The sequence below is a fragment of the Dreissena polymorpha genome, chromosome 5, assembly GCF_020536995.1.
Source record: "Dreissena polymorpha isolate Duluth1 chromosome 5, UMN_Dpol_1.0, whole genome shotgun sequence".
In the NCBI taxonomy this organism is placed as follows: Eukaryota; Metazoa; Mollusca; class Bivalvia; order Myida; family Dreissenidae; genus Dreissena; species Dreissena polymorpha.
Window position 1 is genome coordinate 50,829,492 of NC_068359.1, and position 17,823 is coordinate 50,847,314.

Genomic DNA, 17,823 nt, shown 5'->3' on the forward strand with positions numbered 1-17,823 from the left:
TTAAAATTTCCAGTATCCAAGATCATTCTTAGATTTAAATGTTTCAACAGTACATAAAAAAATCTGTTTTTTTACAAAGGAACACATTTTAATATTTATCCCATAAACGTAATTAATACCTTTAAATTTTGTGAGTACCTGGGCTGGTTTTCTAGAATCTTCTAACACAAATCTAAAACTAAATTTGACTTAGATGGACATTCAATTTACTGTGCCAAATTCAACAATATATGCTCTCAAAATGAAAAATTTACTTCACTGCATAGACTATTATTTACAGTTGCACAAACAATGCCAGAATCATGTACATTGATATGAAAAGAATTGGTGATTTTCTTAGACAAAACTGTTAATTACATATTCAGAATGTATTATTGTAATATTAATTCGTTTTTTAGTACCAAAGCGCGTTTCCCTTATTTTATTATTTATAGTAATTGCATATTTTATCATTTTGACTGCATTTATAAACTGTATCATTTTTTGAGTATTTACAAAATCAAATTTAATAATTAGTTTTGATGCAAAATCAGTTTTTATATGCAAGTGTCAATTTCACTTTCAAATTATAACAGCATATTATACATTATTGAAAATATTATTCCAAGCTTGATGTCATATTCCAACTTTGCATTCTGTATTTAATTGAACATTGTATTGAACTGTATGGGAAGCTATATTGATTAAGTAATGTATCTATCTATCTATCTATCTATATATACTGTCTAACTCCCCTTTCGGGTATTATCGACAGGTGTGTTGTATTATACAAAATGCATTATTTCTACCACAAGTATACCATATAAGGCCTATTGCTACTAATTAGGTACTGTATAAATTTTATTCACTATTATTTATATTAAATTCAAGTTTTTAAGGCTTCATCTCCATTCGTTAGATACTGATGGGAAGCAAACAGCATAAAACCAGAACAGACTGTGAGTTACTCGCAAGCTGTTCTGATTTTATGTTGTTTTAACATAGCAATTTCAACTTTAGCTCTGAGTGGGAAAGAGTTAACATACTGATTTCCTAGTAAAGTGTAATTGTGATGATAAAAAATACACTAGAAGATTATTAATGCTGGACAATGCTGAAAAAATACATTCTTTCTGTTAAAAGTGTGTCTTGTCTCCATTTTTAAGTGTATTGAACGCACACTAAATGCAGAAAAATGCAATGCAATTTCTGTTGCATGAAATGTGCATTAAATGCAGTTTTTCTTTTAATTATATGCTTAAGTGAATTAAAATCATCTTTAAATAACCTTTTATTCCCCCGGATCGAATGATCGGGGGGCATATTGTTTTTGGCCTGTCTGTCTGTTGTGTGTGTCTGTCGAAAACCTTAACCTTGGTCATAAATTTTGCAATATTGAAGATAGCAACTTGATATTTCGCATGCATGTGTATCTAATGGAGCTGCAACTTTTGAGTGGTGAAAAGTCAAGGTCTTCCTTCAATGTCAAAGGTAAAATACACTATATGATATCATTCGTATGAAACATGTGTTCTGCTTGAAAAAAAAAGTGCCACTTCTGTTTTGTTGTATGAAAATTACCCATAAAATTCATTTGAAAGCTCAAGAGATAAATAAAAGCATGCTACACCCTACTCCTTTTAACACGACTTGATGGTAATTAATTCCCAATTCTATATGGCCAAGGGCAAATTTGCAGATTTGACAAATCTGAACTTGGATCCAAGGGGCAGAGTCTTTGTTTATACTTGTATTTAATTTAATTTAAGATCTGATCAAAATTTTGCTCTTTGGCAAATTTTAGTTGGTCACAGTATTCAACTGAAGTTTTTTCACTGTGTAGCTATTATATTTTTATAATTTTAATATCAGATAACATCTCTCTTCAAAAGTTTAACATGATAATAGATTGCTTGGTGAATTCAAAAATAAGATCCATGCATCATAACATAAAAAAATAAAAATATGTAAAAATGGCAGTTAAAAAAACAATAGATTATCTGCCTTAAATCTGAGATGATATGGTGATGTATTGGAATTTCTCTTTAAGATAATGTGTCCCGGAATTGTATACTCCTATAAATATGAGGTCGATTTACATCGACCTCATATCGTTTAACGTTATTTTGCAATAGCATCGTTCCGACATGAATTCATGTCGGAAGCTTTAACGGCATCAAATTCATATAACAGCACAGAATAATCTTGCAATAAATTATTAAACATAAAATATAAACATTATTTTACTAATTGCATTAGAAAAATGTTTATACAAACTTACAAGTAATGATAGTCCAGACCAAAACACTACCACTGTTCAAATTCCATATTGTTGCCATATAGCACTGTGTAAATTGAAAGTTGCATAATGTTACCTCATTGGTCGGTTATAAATACATTGTTTCTCTATATATAGTATTCGATTTAGACGAAAATAATAATTTACTTGGAATGTCATATTAGTTTTCCATTAAAACTTTGATCTTTCCGTGTGTGTTTATGGACGTTATTAATTATGTTATACTTATTTTTGTATTTCATTAAGAATTAGAACGTGTAGCCCTTTTTATTAACTGTTTTTAGCAAACGATTCGCGGCTTAATAAGACACGGAAAATAGTTAAAGCGACACTTTCATTTAAAGGTTTAATGTGAACAATATTAAATGAAACCTTTTTTGGTATTAATATAATTTATTGACATGTTAAATTCGATACTTGAAAAGGTGTTTAGTCTTTAAAAAGATGTCGCTGATATTGTTAATTTCAATAACTGTTAATATGCTTGATGTTGTATAAGAAATTAAATAGTTTCACTGAGTTGTATTCCCGCCTAAAATCCGATATCGTAAAACGCGCAACGGTTAAGAATAAGGTCTGAATAAGTTTAGGTATTCAGATCCGAATATCAGCAGCTGTGCCAGCTGGGAAGCCCCGTTTTGGCTTTAACAACCGCAAGCGAAACAACATACTTTTTTAAGTCTTGCACTAAGACTCCATGATCACAAGTATAGGTCCCTGCTGTGGCGTATGACACCATAGTGTTATTTAGTATTGGTCGGCACAGTGTCTGATCATAAAGAGATAATTGGTTTGTGCTGGACACAGGGGCAATAAAACCGCAGATCTATCAATAAACAAGATTATTGAGATATCTTTTATTGAACACCATGATAAAATGCTCAAACCACGGACTCTAGATTACACGGATACGAAACATGGCAACATTCTCAGAATCATCACTGCTATATGTGTTATCACCTAACAATTCGTCTAAAAATAATTTATATATTTGAGTTGAAGACGATGTACTGTTGTATAAGTCTGAATAAACTATCTGTCTGCCTGTCTAAATCTAAGCCGTCATCGTCCCAGTGAAAAAAAATCTGATTTTGAATAGTTGGACATGATGCCCTGATGTCAAAATACGAAATGACCCGCGTAACAGCGACCGTGATTTTCAAGAATCTTTTATAAATTGATAATTTAAGGTAAATAACATTTCATATAATTATACATAATTCCCTCGTTGATAATTAACAACAAACGATGAATGTTTTGACACCCATTTTATTTCAAGTATGCATGCAAAGCCGAATAAAATCGAGAGGGCCCGCTATATACGCTGTTTCATCATAAATTTATCACCCTTTCTGTGTTATAAACAAGAGCTGAAATCGTTAATTTATTAAGATTTATTTATAATAAGCTTTATTGATATGTTTCCTGAACGAAATACCACAATATATTCCATAAAAAATATAATAATCATGGCAAAGAAAATTCAATGGCCGGTTTCTAAACAAAAGCATAATCGCCAAGACCGTAGCATCAGTTCAGTGCGTTAGGAACGCGCGCTACTTTCTTCCGCCTTCATTCCTTAATTACTTTCGTTTTTAAACAATTTTTTTTCTATCGTATACAGAATTTTATTCTCCTAAGCAAGATGTAATTTTTAAAACTGAACTCCAAATATAAACGCTACAAATTGGTATTAAGTACGAACATGTCAACCGTAAATCTAGATTCTAAAACTCCAAAACGGTATAATATTTGCAAAAGTTAAAGTTATAACTCGCCAGGCTGTCGAAATCAGAAGAACGCTACAAATTGGTATTAAGTACGAACATGTCAACCGTAAATCTAGATTCTAAAACTCCAATACGGTATGATATTTGCATAAGTTAAAGTTATAACTCGCCGGGCTGTCAAAATCAGACGAAAAACTTAATATATGTTTATATATCTGTTTACTACGTAACGTAAGCTTTCTAATGATATATAATTTGTCAAAATCGGCCGAGAAATGAAACTATAATTCAACAAAAGACGTGAGTGGGTACATCAAAATGTATAACCTCGGCGCTTCGCTGTACGCTAATTGTACAAGATCGATAGTCACAACACGGTAAAACGCGCGGTGGTAAAACAAAAAATGTGTATTTCTTGTGTTTATCTCGCTATAAATCCATTAATAACAACGGGAGTATACTAAAACGTATATTTTTTGAAAGAGGAATTAATAAGCAACAAGATAACGTATAAACCAATAACATCGGATGAATAGTTTTTGCATAAGATTGAATTTACTACAGTAAGGGTCAAATACTCGATTCATCTCCTATCAATATACACTCCGTGATACAACTGGTAGTTTTAACACACACATATAGGTTTCATTTAATTAAAAAGTACAGAAAGCTAAAAAGTGATGTGGTTTGTTGTACAACAACAATTGGTTATGTGTAACCTATTCAAAAAATAATTTCGTTCAAGATAATTCAATGTAAATCTATAAACGACAAACACACTTCGTGTGTTGTGTATGTTTATTTTTAAAAAATGTACATAAGTGGTTTAAAAGCACAATTTTTACACATTTAAGAGGTAATCGCTCACATTTATGTCTAATTAATAATAATTTTATGCATTAGCAAAGATTTAACGAGAAAAACTGAAGTTTAAGTTGAACTCAATTTGCTATAGGAAAACGACGGTAGCCGTTTAGACGTAAGCGGGGTAGCTTACGCCTAATTATTTGGACTAGGAATTGTATAATTGTATAGTCACATCATGAGTGGTGTCATAATACAATTTAAAGCCTATAATTTACTAAAATTTACTATAATTAAGTGACAGTATAACTGATTTGGTTGTATGCACATGCAGATATATCATGTTTTGTTCTGAGGACAGTGGCAAACAAGAGCACCGCATAGCGGATGCCAATGCTCGGCTGCGGGTGAAGTTTTGAATAAATGAAAGCTTTTCAGAAGAATATTAGAGATCACAGTGACCCTGACCTTTGTCCTAGTGACCCAAAAATGGGTGTGGCATGTAGAACTCATCAAGATGCAGCTTCATATGAAGTTTCAATGTTGTAGGTGGAAGCACTGAGATTTTAGAGCCAATGCTAAGGTTTAAAGGGGCCTTTTCACAGATTTTGGCATTTTTTACTTTATTCATTAAATGCTTTATATCGATAAATGTAAGCATTGGATCGTAACAGCTCCAGTAAAAAATCAAGAATAAAATTTAAAAAAAGGAAAAGAACATTGCCCGGTCCAGGTTTCGAACCAGTGACCCCTGGAGTCCTGCCAGAGTCCTGAAGTAAAAACGCCGTAGCCTACTGAGCTATTCCGCCGAGTACACGTACTTGACGTATTTTATACCTTATATAAGCAATCTTCGTAGTTCACAAAATTTAACGACAAAAACAGAACTCTCCAAATTATTCAATCGTTTCGCGTTGCAACGCTTTATAATTTTTAGGTTTTAAAATCGTCAAAAGATGCATATAATGGCTATATTAGACCATGGTAGATGTTCAGTATTACTGTTTCCTCACAAATATCATAACTAAAACGAAAATTTGCGAATCTGTAACAACTTTTTTCAATTTTGTCAATTTACCAAAGCGTGAAAAGATCCCTTTAAGCAAGCCGGACAACGAGCTGTACATACACAGTGTGTTAAGGCTTGATAAGCATACTAATTCAAATAAATTATATGTTTGTTATATTTTAAATTTAAGTTTTATGTATGAAATTTTCTATGGAGCATACTCTTATTTCTTATTATTGTAATTTAAAGTAATAAGAATATTGCTTATATCTTTTGTTCTTTTCTTACATTTGTACAAATTCAGCATTAATAACACATTGTTTTTGTACTAGTCTTGTGAGACCTATATTAATTAAGAAATCCTGCTCAGTGCTGGAAAATCAAGAATCTGCTTTTCCAACCAACATAATTATATATTTAAAGAAAAAGTGTGAATAAAGTAAAGTAAATAATAACTGTCAAACATGATTGTGTTACCTTGCCACTTACCTATATTGAAAGGCTTTTATTACTTTAGTTTTTTGCCAAAAATTTTTTTATTGAGTCACAGTAAGAAAATATTGATACAGGGAAACACCTACATGTAAGTCACCTTTTAAATTAAAAATGTTTATCACTTTTAAAAAGTAAATGTTACATTACTTCAAATTGCAATCAATTTTAACTAAAATTTACAAGAGGGTGATATTAATTTTGTAAAGAGCTAAGAAATGACTGTGTATTTAAAATGCAGTTGTTATTTTTTTACAAATATTGATTGGTTTATTTATTCTATTATTCTCTGATATTTTTTATGTTATACTCTCACAACCAAGTTTAACAATACTAATGTAGTCTATTCGGGTAAATGGACTTGTTACATGCTTTGAGTTTCATTCTGGGGTTCTTATAGATTCTGTCTGGATTTTCCAATAAACAATAGTGGACAGAGGGCTGATTAATTTGTTATTAGAAACCCAAATGTCATAACAAAATCAGTAATTTAAATACCCTTTGTAAATTTTCTCTTAAAGTTAAGAAAATATTACTGTACCAAATTTATACTAAAAATAAGCTGTTTTCTTCCATAGTATTGCTTTTACATTGCATGGGCGGCTTTCTTAAAAAGTTTATGCATAGTTCACAAAATATTGCATTAATAATTTAACTTAGATAATTTCTAAATACCTTTAAAACTAAATAAGTAACTCGGTGCAACATTTATTAACTAAAAGATTTAAAGGAAAAACCAAACGAACAGTAGCCACTATTTTTTCTAAGTTAACTCATATTATTTTACACGTGTTCACATTTTAATTCTCGGATCAGTGCAAATATCAGTTTAACGTTCTAGTAAGAATGCATTTGTATCAAAAGAAAGTACATGTAATCAAGTGTGTTTTTTAGTTTCATTTGTGCTGCTACAAAATCTTTGACAAATTTTGTTCTGAGGAGTACTCAGTAATATGAAAATGTTATGTCATTGTAGCTAAATGTACATGTAAGCTATTTTTGTATTAAATTTGATTAAACAATATCATAGTAGGGGTTGCAGTGCTCCAGCTAGGCCTAAATCGAAGGGCGCCGAGCCCTACCCTCCCGAACCTCCGCCCTGCCCCCCCCCTCCTCCCAAAAAAAATAATGTTTTTTTTTTTACATATGATTATTCATAAATCTATTATTACATTGTAATTACTTTAATCCTCATTGTAGAGATTTTATTTGAATGGTTTAATATTAATGAGAATAATACAATTATTTATAACATATAAATTAACATGCAATAGGAAGCATTTCAGAAACACCCGCGCTCTCGTACCTTTTCACAAAATACAGCGCGTCGAAAGTGCCCTTTTTACAAAATACTGCGCGTCGAAAGTGCCCTTTTGAATAATAAGCCCCCCTGCCCTTTTCAAATCCTAGCTGGAGCACTGGGGTTGTATTATTGGATAAACACACTTTTTGACACTCCACTAATATTGAGCTGATTTTTTAATGGGCAATATTTGGTTCCAAAGAAGACCTGTAAAAATAACCTAAACTTTTTGCTTTTTTTTCATAAGAATAATTGAGATGCACTGAATTACAGTACCTGAACTAATTTACTTCCAGGTTAAACTAATCTGGTTGGACAGGGACATTAAATTTCAACTCTTGTGTCGTCCAGCTCTGTCATAAGGTTGTTTAAGAAGCTTACAAAACATAATTAATTGCCCACACAATTTTAAAATGTGTGTGTTTGATATTTTTGCTTTATGAAAATGTAATGAATACTTAAAAAACCGGTTTGACCCCTTATGTACCATTCCCTTTATGTACCAGTCCCTTTATGTTCCACTTTGAGACTTTATGTACCACCTATATATAATGAAGGTGTTGTCCATTCATTCATAGCAGTGTGAATGGAAATTAATAAGTGTTGATCGAGTCAAATTTGAGTTAATCAAATATTGTCTACTATAACATTGCAATTTATTGTACTGAATCGTTTATTTCTTGCTATCATAAAAGTTTTAACAATATGGAAAAAAAGTTCAATAAAACTGATTAACTTAGTAACTCAGTTCTTACTAAGTAAAATATTGCTGAATTATATACTGCTATAGCCCTTATTTTACCATACATTTTGTCGCGGTCATAAAATATAAAAAGCAACGTTTCAAGTTATTGCAGCCAGAACTAAACATAGACCGAATCAATTTATTTTACAACGAGAATTATCACCAAGTAATCACAATCGAGATCAATTAAAAGCTGGTAATGTGTAGACTGTAATCGAACCACAAAGGGGGGGGGGGGGTGAACTCAAAACAATCAAATCAACAAAACAACTTGTTCTAGGACAAGGTTCTCACATTTTCTTTATTTCTAAATATGGATGATTGTATTTGTACATTTTGCGATTGATACGTTTGGATCAGTATCAACACAAGAAACAATCCAAACAGTTAAGAAAAGTATGTGAATCTTACGTTCATATCCTTGATTAATTCCGAAAAACGGCAGTTTTAGCCATTCTTCTTTCACAATTATGTATCAATACTTCCCTTTCAAGACCGTCAAAAGTTCAAGACTGTAAATAAAGTCGAGTAAAATTGGAATGTCACTTCCATCACAAAACGGTTCTCAAATATAAAAAAACATAATCAATTCAGACACAACATTCAAGGTTTAAAATATTTGTCACAAATATATCATACGTTGACAAATAATATACATGTATTGAGATAATAATAAATTATCCGGAAACAATATGCCAATTTTCCTTTAAGTTCGTGATCAACAAGCTTCGTCCTTCGGATATTTTCGTTTCTTGCGCCAAAAACGAATACAGCCGGTATGTAATGACGTCAATTGAAAGGGAGGTCAAATTCGGCGAACAACACAAATTACATTTACTCCCCTTTATCCGTTTAAGCATACTAATGTGAATTTCATACTTTAAGGGACTGTCCTACATATTTTGGCATGTATTAAAGCTTGTAATTAACTGCTTAAAAGGATTTATATTGATAAATATAAACATTTGAACTAAAACTCTCCAGTAAAAATTAAGAATACAAATTAAAAAAAGGAAAAACGTTAACCTCCACAGGGCTCGAACAACTGACCCCTAGACTCATGGAGTTATGGAGTAAAATGTCTCCCGACTTTACCACTCGACCATCCACGCTCACGACTATTGCAGATGATATTTTAGCTATATAAGCAATCCTCGTAGTTCCCCAAAATATCGATTCGCGTCGAACGACGCTTTTGACTATTGGACAGTCCCTTTAATGAGGTCCCTCTGAGCTTGAGGCATGGACCTAGAGTGTGTTACAGCACTCTGACTAGACTCAGTAAAGTTTAACTAATTTTGAACCAAGCTATAATTCCCAGTTTATTGTTACTGAAAAGTATTCCCTTTTTGCGTGATTTTGTGCTGTGGCGGGAAGCTGGAGTATACTGTATCACCTGTAGAAAACCCCAATCGTATATAGTATGTAGACACAACACAAACTCACATGCACCGGCATCGGTGGTCTAAATGGAGAAGCGCATGGCAACTTGAATTATGAATGGTAAATACCATATCCCTCGATTATGTTCCGAATTGGCCAAGCAGTGGCTTCCATTCAATCAATGGGCGCACTCAAACACATGATTTTAACGCTGACATTGACCAGTCGGAGTTGCTAAAACATCTCTGGGATCTATATTTTACTTGTGGGATTTGGTTAGTGCGAGTGAATGAACATTCATGGTGTTCCATTTGTATACCTAAACATATAAAAACAAAGAAAACATGATCGACGAATTGCATACAAGTTTGCGCCGACAACAATTGCCCTGTGGTGATCGTAAGGTAAGTATTCCAGGAATTGAAGTCATCATTCGGTGCCCGAAAAGCCGTCGTTCTTCATCCGCATCACACTTTCCGGTTCTAGGCGGGAACATTTAAAGGAATACAACGGGAGTAAAGTCTGAATTCGACGCCCGATGGGCGCACGGGTCCATCATAACAGTTGTTAGACGCACGACCGACAAATGAACGCGCTAGCTCTTATGTCGAGTGCGGCGACATTGCAGTGAACGAAAAGGCTCGCGATCGTCGTACTTTCGACGCACTAAAATCGCGATGCAAGCTCGACACTTGAACATCTTTATCCATAATTTTTTTACGTATTTATACGCAGGCGTTTTAAAAAGACATGTTTAGTTGTTAAAGCATTATTATTCAATTAACCAACGATGGTATTAATCATTTCGATTTTTAAAGGGGCTTTTTCACGTTTGGGTAAATTGACAAAATAAAAAAAAAGTTGTTTCAGATTCGCAAATTTTCGTTTTAGTTATGATATTTTTGAGGAAACAATAATACGTACTGAACATTTAGCATGCTCTAAAATAACCATTATATGCATCTTTTGACGATTTAAAAACCTGAAAAATATATAGCGTTGCTAAGCGAAACGATAGTATAATTTGGAGCGTTCTGTTGTTGTCGTTATATTTTGTGAAACTACGAGGATTACTTACATAAAGTATAAAATACATCCTTCGTCATGTGAGCACGGATGGTCAAGTGGCCTAAGTGGCAGACTTTTACTTCAGGGGTCAGTGGCTCGAACCCTGTTGAGGGCTCCTTTTTTCTACTTTAAAAAAATATTATTCTTGATTTTTTACTGGAGCTTTTTAGATCCAATGTTTATCGTGATAAAGCATTTAATGACAAACTTCAATGCATGCCAAAATCTGTGAAAATGCTCCTTTAAATGAAAATTCTCATTTAACATGTTCTCATAATCCATATAAGTTCTTTAAGCGCTGTGTGCTCGTGTAGTCACCTAAGTTTATCACCTACATTTCGTTCGAATTAAATTTACATGCCCGTGTGCATCATAATGTTTACGTACGCTAATTATATGTTTAATATATTAATAGTTTTTTCATATAATTGATAAAATAATAAAACACATGGCCGAGTAATTTAAGGACCCCGTCAGTCAGTCAAATGTTCGTGTATATAAGACGTACAGATCAAATTAAACAAGGCTTGGCCAGTATTGAAAACCATAATGAAAATGTGTACAAAACAGCTTTAAAGTGTCTTTATTGCGCGTAACTTTCATAAAGTTTTTGCTGGAAACTTACATGTAACAATATTGCATTTTTGTCTCTATTTTTTCACCTGATCTTTTACTTCTAGCGCGAAATAAAAGTTCACCCAATGAAATCGCTAACAACATCAAACCATTGCTTTGAACATGTTTAAATTGTCCCATGCACAAAAACACTGGTTTCTTGTCGATCTAATAGATAAACAAAAATCCAAAAGAGATGGAGCCAATGCCATGGAGGTGGCGCAAATGACAGGAGGTGACGCCAATGCACATTTTCAGCTATTTTAATTTTTGGGCCGACAATACACTTTTTGTTTCGTATTCCAGGTTGAGTGTTCGATCTTTTTTTTTCTTAATTAAATCGAAATGAAATATAATCAAAAAGTAAAGTATATATAATTATGAAAAACATGTGATGTATAGTGATTTGGGAGATTTAGTTTATTGAATAACAAAACTGGAAAGAAGCCGGAGTATAATACACAAAAATGTAACGATTAAAGTCAAAGCTATCCTACTTTTTGCAGATATATGTAGGAACAAATCACATATGTTTGCCTAAATTTAAGATTCGTTTACCTGTGCCTTTTTGCTGAATTAAGCATTTGTAATAGGGGACAAAACTAATCGTTTCAAGCAAAAGTAACATCTTTTAATTGCTTAGTGAATTTTGTTTTTGTATAAACACATTTGTTGTAGAAAACTTATTTTGAGAATGTTGTGAATTTAGTTATTGGATAAATTGAATAGTACATATTTTTTATTTATATCGTACAATATGTTTTTTCAGGTGATTGACATATTAATTGAGTAAGTAACTTATATATTTACATCTTGTTTATTGTTATAGAATGTGTATATGTTCTGTTTAGATTTTGGTGTAAGTATTTACGCTGAGAAATAAAAGATATATGAAAAAGGAATAAGAGTAAGTCATGTGACAATTCATATATCGTGCATAGGCGCCACCTCATATCGTTAGCTCCACATCCTTGTCATGAGCTCCATCTTTTTTGGAAAAATACAAAATTATTAAATAGATCTGCAAGATGTCAAATTGACTGTGCATGCAGCAACTAGTACATTTTGAACGCAATCGTTTGGTGTCTTTCGCGAATAAATCGGGCGGTACTGTTCTCGTCACACAGGTAAAATGCATCGATTTGCTTTCAAAAACTCCACCAAGTCACAACTTATATAGGTCCTTAAGTTTCCAAATGGGTTGTGGTCGTATGTGTATGTAAATTTGTGGATAAATTAATCTTCACTGCATTGCACTATATATTGTCCGATAACAAAAAAGCGAAATATGCTTAACAACACATATATAACCTACACACCATGAATAATTATCCGAGAAATTTCGAAACACCCGGTCCTTAGCGCCACCACAGAAATAACATTGGCTCATTGATTAATGCATCGCCACAAAGAGGTGGCGCCCTTGATTTACGCCGTGTACTTAACAGCAAAATTACGAGCACCCATTCGTCAATTCACGATCTGGGCTATGCAAACTTTATAATGTGTTCACTTTTATTATCAAGTTCCGGCTTACGTGACCGTCCTTTTATAGATGAGTCAAACATTTGTTTACATAAGACGTGAAGTAGATATCATGACTTGGACAACTCGAGCACGCTCGCATATACAAATACATGCGCTCCAACTCCGTTAGAGTTGCATGTGGAGGTAAATCACGGATCTATACAAATAGTTGCGTTCATGTACAAAATCGCCTTGCATTTATCAAAATGCGTTGTGGTATAAAACATTTCGAAACGGTTGTTCCGTATGTTTGACATACCCATGCGCCAGGAGACCCGAATAAATAGCGTCGAATATTTCATTTGCTGATTAGGGAGAAATCACACTGAACATTGGCAACATCGACGCGTCTTAGCGTATAGGATGTAAAACTGTTCAGTGAAGTCCGGACTTTTCTTCGCATCTGCGCATTCCGGTCAGGATTAACATGAGACCACGAAACATTGTTACTAAACGTGCAATGTAAAAGTTCTCTGTGACGTGTGCCTTCTTTAAATTAAATGAATGTGTATTATTAGGTAATTGTGTTGCTGCAAAATTGTGTGAGATATTGTTTTTATCACATAATTATTCATCAACAAACACGTGTTACCCAAACTGATGTGACCCTAGAAATATCTTTAGAACAGCAATCCGTATAACGTAGGAGCTAGTATTTTAGAGGTAAGAGACCAATTGCCTTAACAAAAAGCAACGATGCAAACATGACAAAATGCAAGACAAAAATGTAGCAAAACTTTTATCAGCGCTGTATTTAAAATTCCCTCCCAATACTTAAAATGCATATAAATCGAGAGAAGAAGTGCGTCCATGGAAGCGAATTTATAAAAATGGTAAACACATAAGTATTGTATAAAGTTCATTTAAATTATGCGTACACATTTTCATGTGTTTTGTCTGTTTCAAAACGCAACCCCTTAAATCAAAATATACTTTAATCACAATATCGTTAAATTTTACATCAAGAGATTTTTGACGTTATTAAGCGTATGCGTTCATATACTTCGACCAAATACTGGTTTAAGAGAAACCCACTAAAGTGCATCAATGCAATTAGCAAACTCTAAAACATTGATCACATTGCTGAAACACGTGATTCCGATAATATATTGTCAGTACAAATTTTTGTAATGATACTTTTTTTCCTCAAGCAAATCCGTATGAATAAAACCAAACCTAACACTGTACACGAGGGAAAACAAAAAGAAAGTTATCTGTCTGAGTATGACTTATCAGTTCTAATTTTGAACTAGGTTGTTGGCAATGGTGTTTTCTCAACATCTGTGTTTACTAATATGATTGTAAGAGAAATTATTTGTATCAAAAATGCTTGCAAAGTTATTTTTGTTTGCATTTAACGAAACATTGAAATAAAAAAAGGATTTGTAATCGGATTTTTAATTTTACATATCTTAAAATGCTGAAATGCTATTTTAAGTGTGTTCGGTGTTGTTTCAAAAATTCGTCGTTATATGTGTATGTTTATATATAAATTGACCTTGCATTATTGAAACGTCAAACACAAAAAATTTCAGATTCTTCGACTAAATGCAGATTTAAGGGGATTCCCATAGTACAGGCTCCTTTTCGTTGGACACATACGTGTATGCTATGCTGAAGTCCGTCATGGTACATAAATATACATTCAAAAAACGGTAATAACATATATAAAAGACATCACAACTTTTGGAAGTTTGTTAACGTGCATGATCAGAAATTACATGTACTTAAAAAAAAATACATTTCTATCCAAAATAAACGCTTGAGCAATTACAGTTTTACTCTTATATAATGAACGCATATTGAGAAAACGTTATAAGCATGCTGAACATAAAACATGGCCCTGAATGGATCATCGCGTATTTATATAAACGTGTATACAAAAATTATGAAACCCCACGAAAATTTGCAAAAAACGCTTTATTTAAAATCCCGCTAATGCTTAAAATACACACACATAGAAATAATCCGCGTGTACATGCAAGCGGAATAATTAAATTATTATGGTAAACTGTATATATTCATACATGCGTATTTTATTTGACTACCATATATGTGAATGCAGGCGTACACTGTATGTATATTACATAAGAGTAAAGCGATATCAGAATCAGTATTTCATACAAATGATAGTTACAATGCTAAGAGGTTAATATTTATCGAAACATATAAGTAGTGAATCAAGTCAATTTACAATATGTGTGAATATGTTTATGTTTTTCTATTTTTATAAAACAAATACATCATAAAATCTGCATTTATATATATATATATATATATATATATATATATATATATATATATATATATATATATATATATATATATATATATATATATATATCGTTAAAGTTTATATTAAGATATTAAATTTTACACCAAAAGGAGAATTCGTTCGTATACTTCGACATAATGCTGTTTTAGTAGAAAACAAAATAAATGTATGAAATAAATTATCAGAAGCTAAAACATCGATCACATTGCACCAACAAGACCTTTATATAATGAAATGACAGCACAACACTTTTTTACTGATACTTTTTTCTTTCAGCATGTCAGAATGAATAAAACCAAATATAACATAGCCGAATGTGGAAAATGCAACCTAATTCTGGAAATGTATTCAAAAATGCATAACAATATGTACAGCTATCTGTCTAAGAATGAATAATCAGATCTAATTATGAACTAGATTGTTGACAATGCTATTTACCAAACATCTGTGTTTACACATGTGATTATGAGAGAAAGCATTTGTTTAAAAAATCTTTTCAATTGTTCGCAATGTTATTTCAGTATTAATATGACTAAACATTAAAAGATAATAAACTAGTTATACTTTGCAGTTGGCTTTTAAATTTCACATCTGTTCTAATGGTGATGTGCTATTGAATGTATGAACATTTATGTTGCCTTATCCATTGTTATACACTAACTTATTAATATAAATTGAACTTAAATGATCCGACGACAAAAATAAAAGCTTTCTTGCACTTCGACTTAATGCTGATTTAAGGGCATACCCATAGTGCAGACTACTTTTTGATGGACAAATACTTGTATGCTATGCTGAAATCTATCATGGTACATAATTTTAAATTAACGAAAACGTTTATAAAATATAGTAGATATATCACAATTTTTTTTATTTTTGTAAACGTACATGATCGGAAATTGCATGTACTTTAAAATATTACATTTCTATCCTAAATAAACGCTGGATAAAACTAGAGTGTTTATCTTATATAATAAACGCATATTGAGGAAACGTAATAGATATGTTGAACATAAAGCATGGTCCTTAGTGGATAACAGGGTAGACGTGTAAACATAAATTATGTGACCCCAGGAATATGTTTTTAAAAAGCGCTTTGTTTAAAATTTTCCTTAATGCTGGAAATGCACACACAAAGAAGGAATCAGTTTGAACATGCAAGCGCAATAATTAATCTATTATGGTAAGATGTATATATTCTTACATGCGTTTTATTTGACTTACATATATGTGTATTCAGGCGTACACTGTATATATATTATATAAGAATAAGGCGATACCCGAATCAGTTTTTCGTAAAAATGAGATTTACAATGTAATGAGGTAAATATTTATAGAGAACACATACGTAGTGAATCAAATCAATTTACAATATGCACGAATATGTTGATGTTTGGTTCTGTTTATATACAAAATACACCATAACATCGACATTTATTATATGTCGTTAAAATTTATGCTATATCAATATATTTTAATTTGACACCAAAACGCAAATGCGTTCATACTTTTCCATATAATACTGCTTAAGTACAAAACCAAATAAATGTTCATAGAAAAAAACAGCAGCTAAAACGTTGATCACATTGCTGCAACAAGCGCTTAATATAATAAAATGACAACAAAAAACTTTGTATTCATACTTTTTTTTTCTCCCAGCAAGTCCTAATGAATTTAACCAATTTGAAACATATCAAAAGTGTGAATCAAGTCAATTTACAATATGCATATATATATTGATGTTTGTTTTCTGTTTTTAAACAAAATACATAATAACATGTAAATTTATTATATATCGTTAAATGTTATATCAAGATATTTTAATTTGACACCATAACGCGAATGCATTCATATTCTTCAACATAATACTTATTTTGTAGAAAACCAAATAAATGCATCATAGAAATAAGCAGCAGCTAAAACGTTGATCACTTTGCTGCAACAAGCCCTATATAATGAACGCATATTGAGGAAACGTAATAGACATGCTGAACATAAAGCACGGTCCTAAATGGATTACAGGATATAGACGTGTAAAAAAATTATGCAACCCCAGGAATATGTTTTAAAAAGCGCTTTGTTTAAAATTCTCCTTAATGCTGGAAATACTTACATATAGAAACAAGTTGTGTTTGTAAAACACAATGTCCCCCTATATGACGTCTGACCTTGAAGGATGACCTTGACCTTGACCCTTCACCACTCAAAATGTATAGCTCTATGACATACACATGCATTTCAAATATAAAATTGCTAGCTTCAATATTGCAGAAGTGACATTACATGAGCAATTTTGACCCATATATTTGACCTTGAAGGATGACCTTGACCTTTCACCACTCAAAATGTGCAGCTCCATGAGATACACATGCATGCCAAATATCAAGTTGCTATCTTCAATATTGCAATAGTATTCATACTATAAGCGATTTGGGCCACATATATTTGACATCTGACCTTGAAGGATGACCTTGACCTTGACCTTTCACCACTCAAAATGTACAGTTCCATGAGATACACATGCATGCCAAATATCAAGTTGCTATCTTCATTATTGCAAAAGTACTCATAAAATGAGCGATTTTGTTCACATA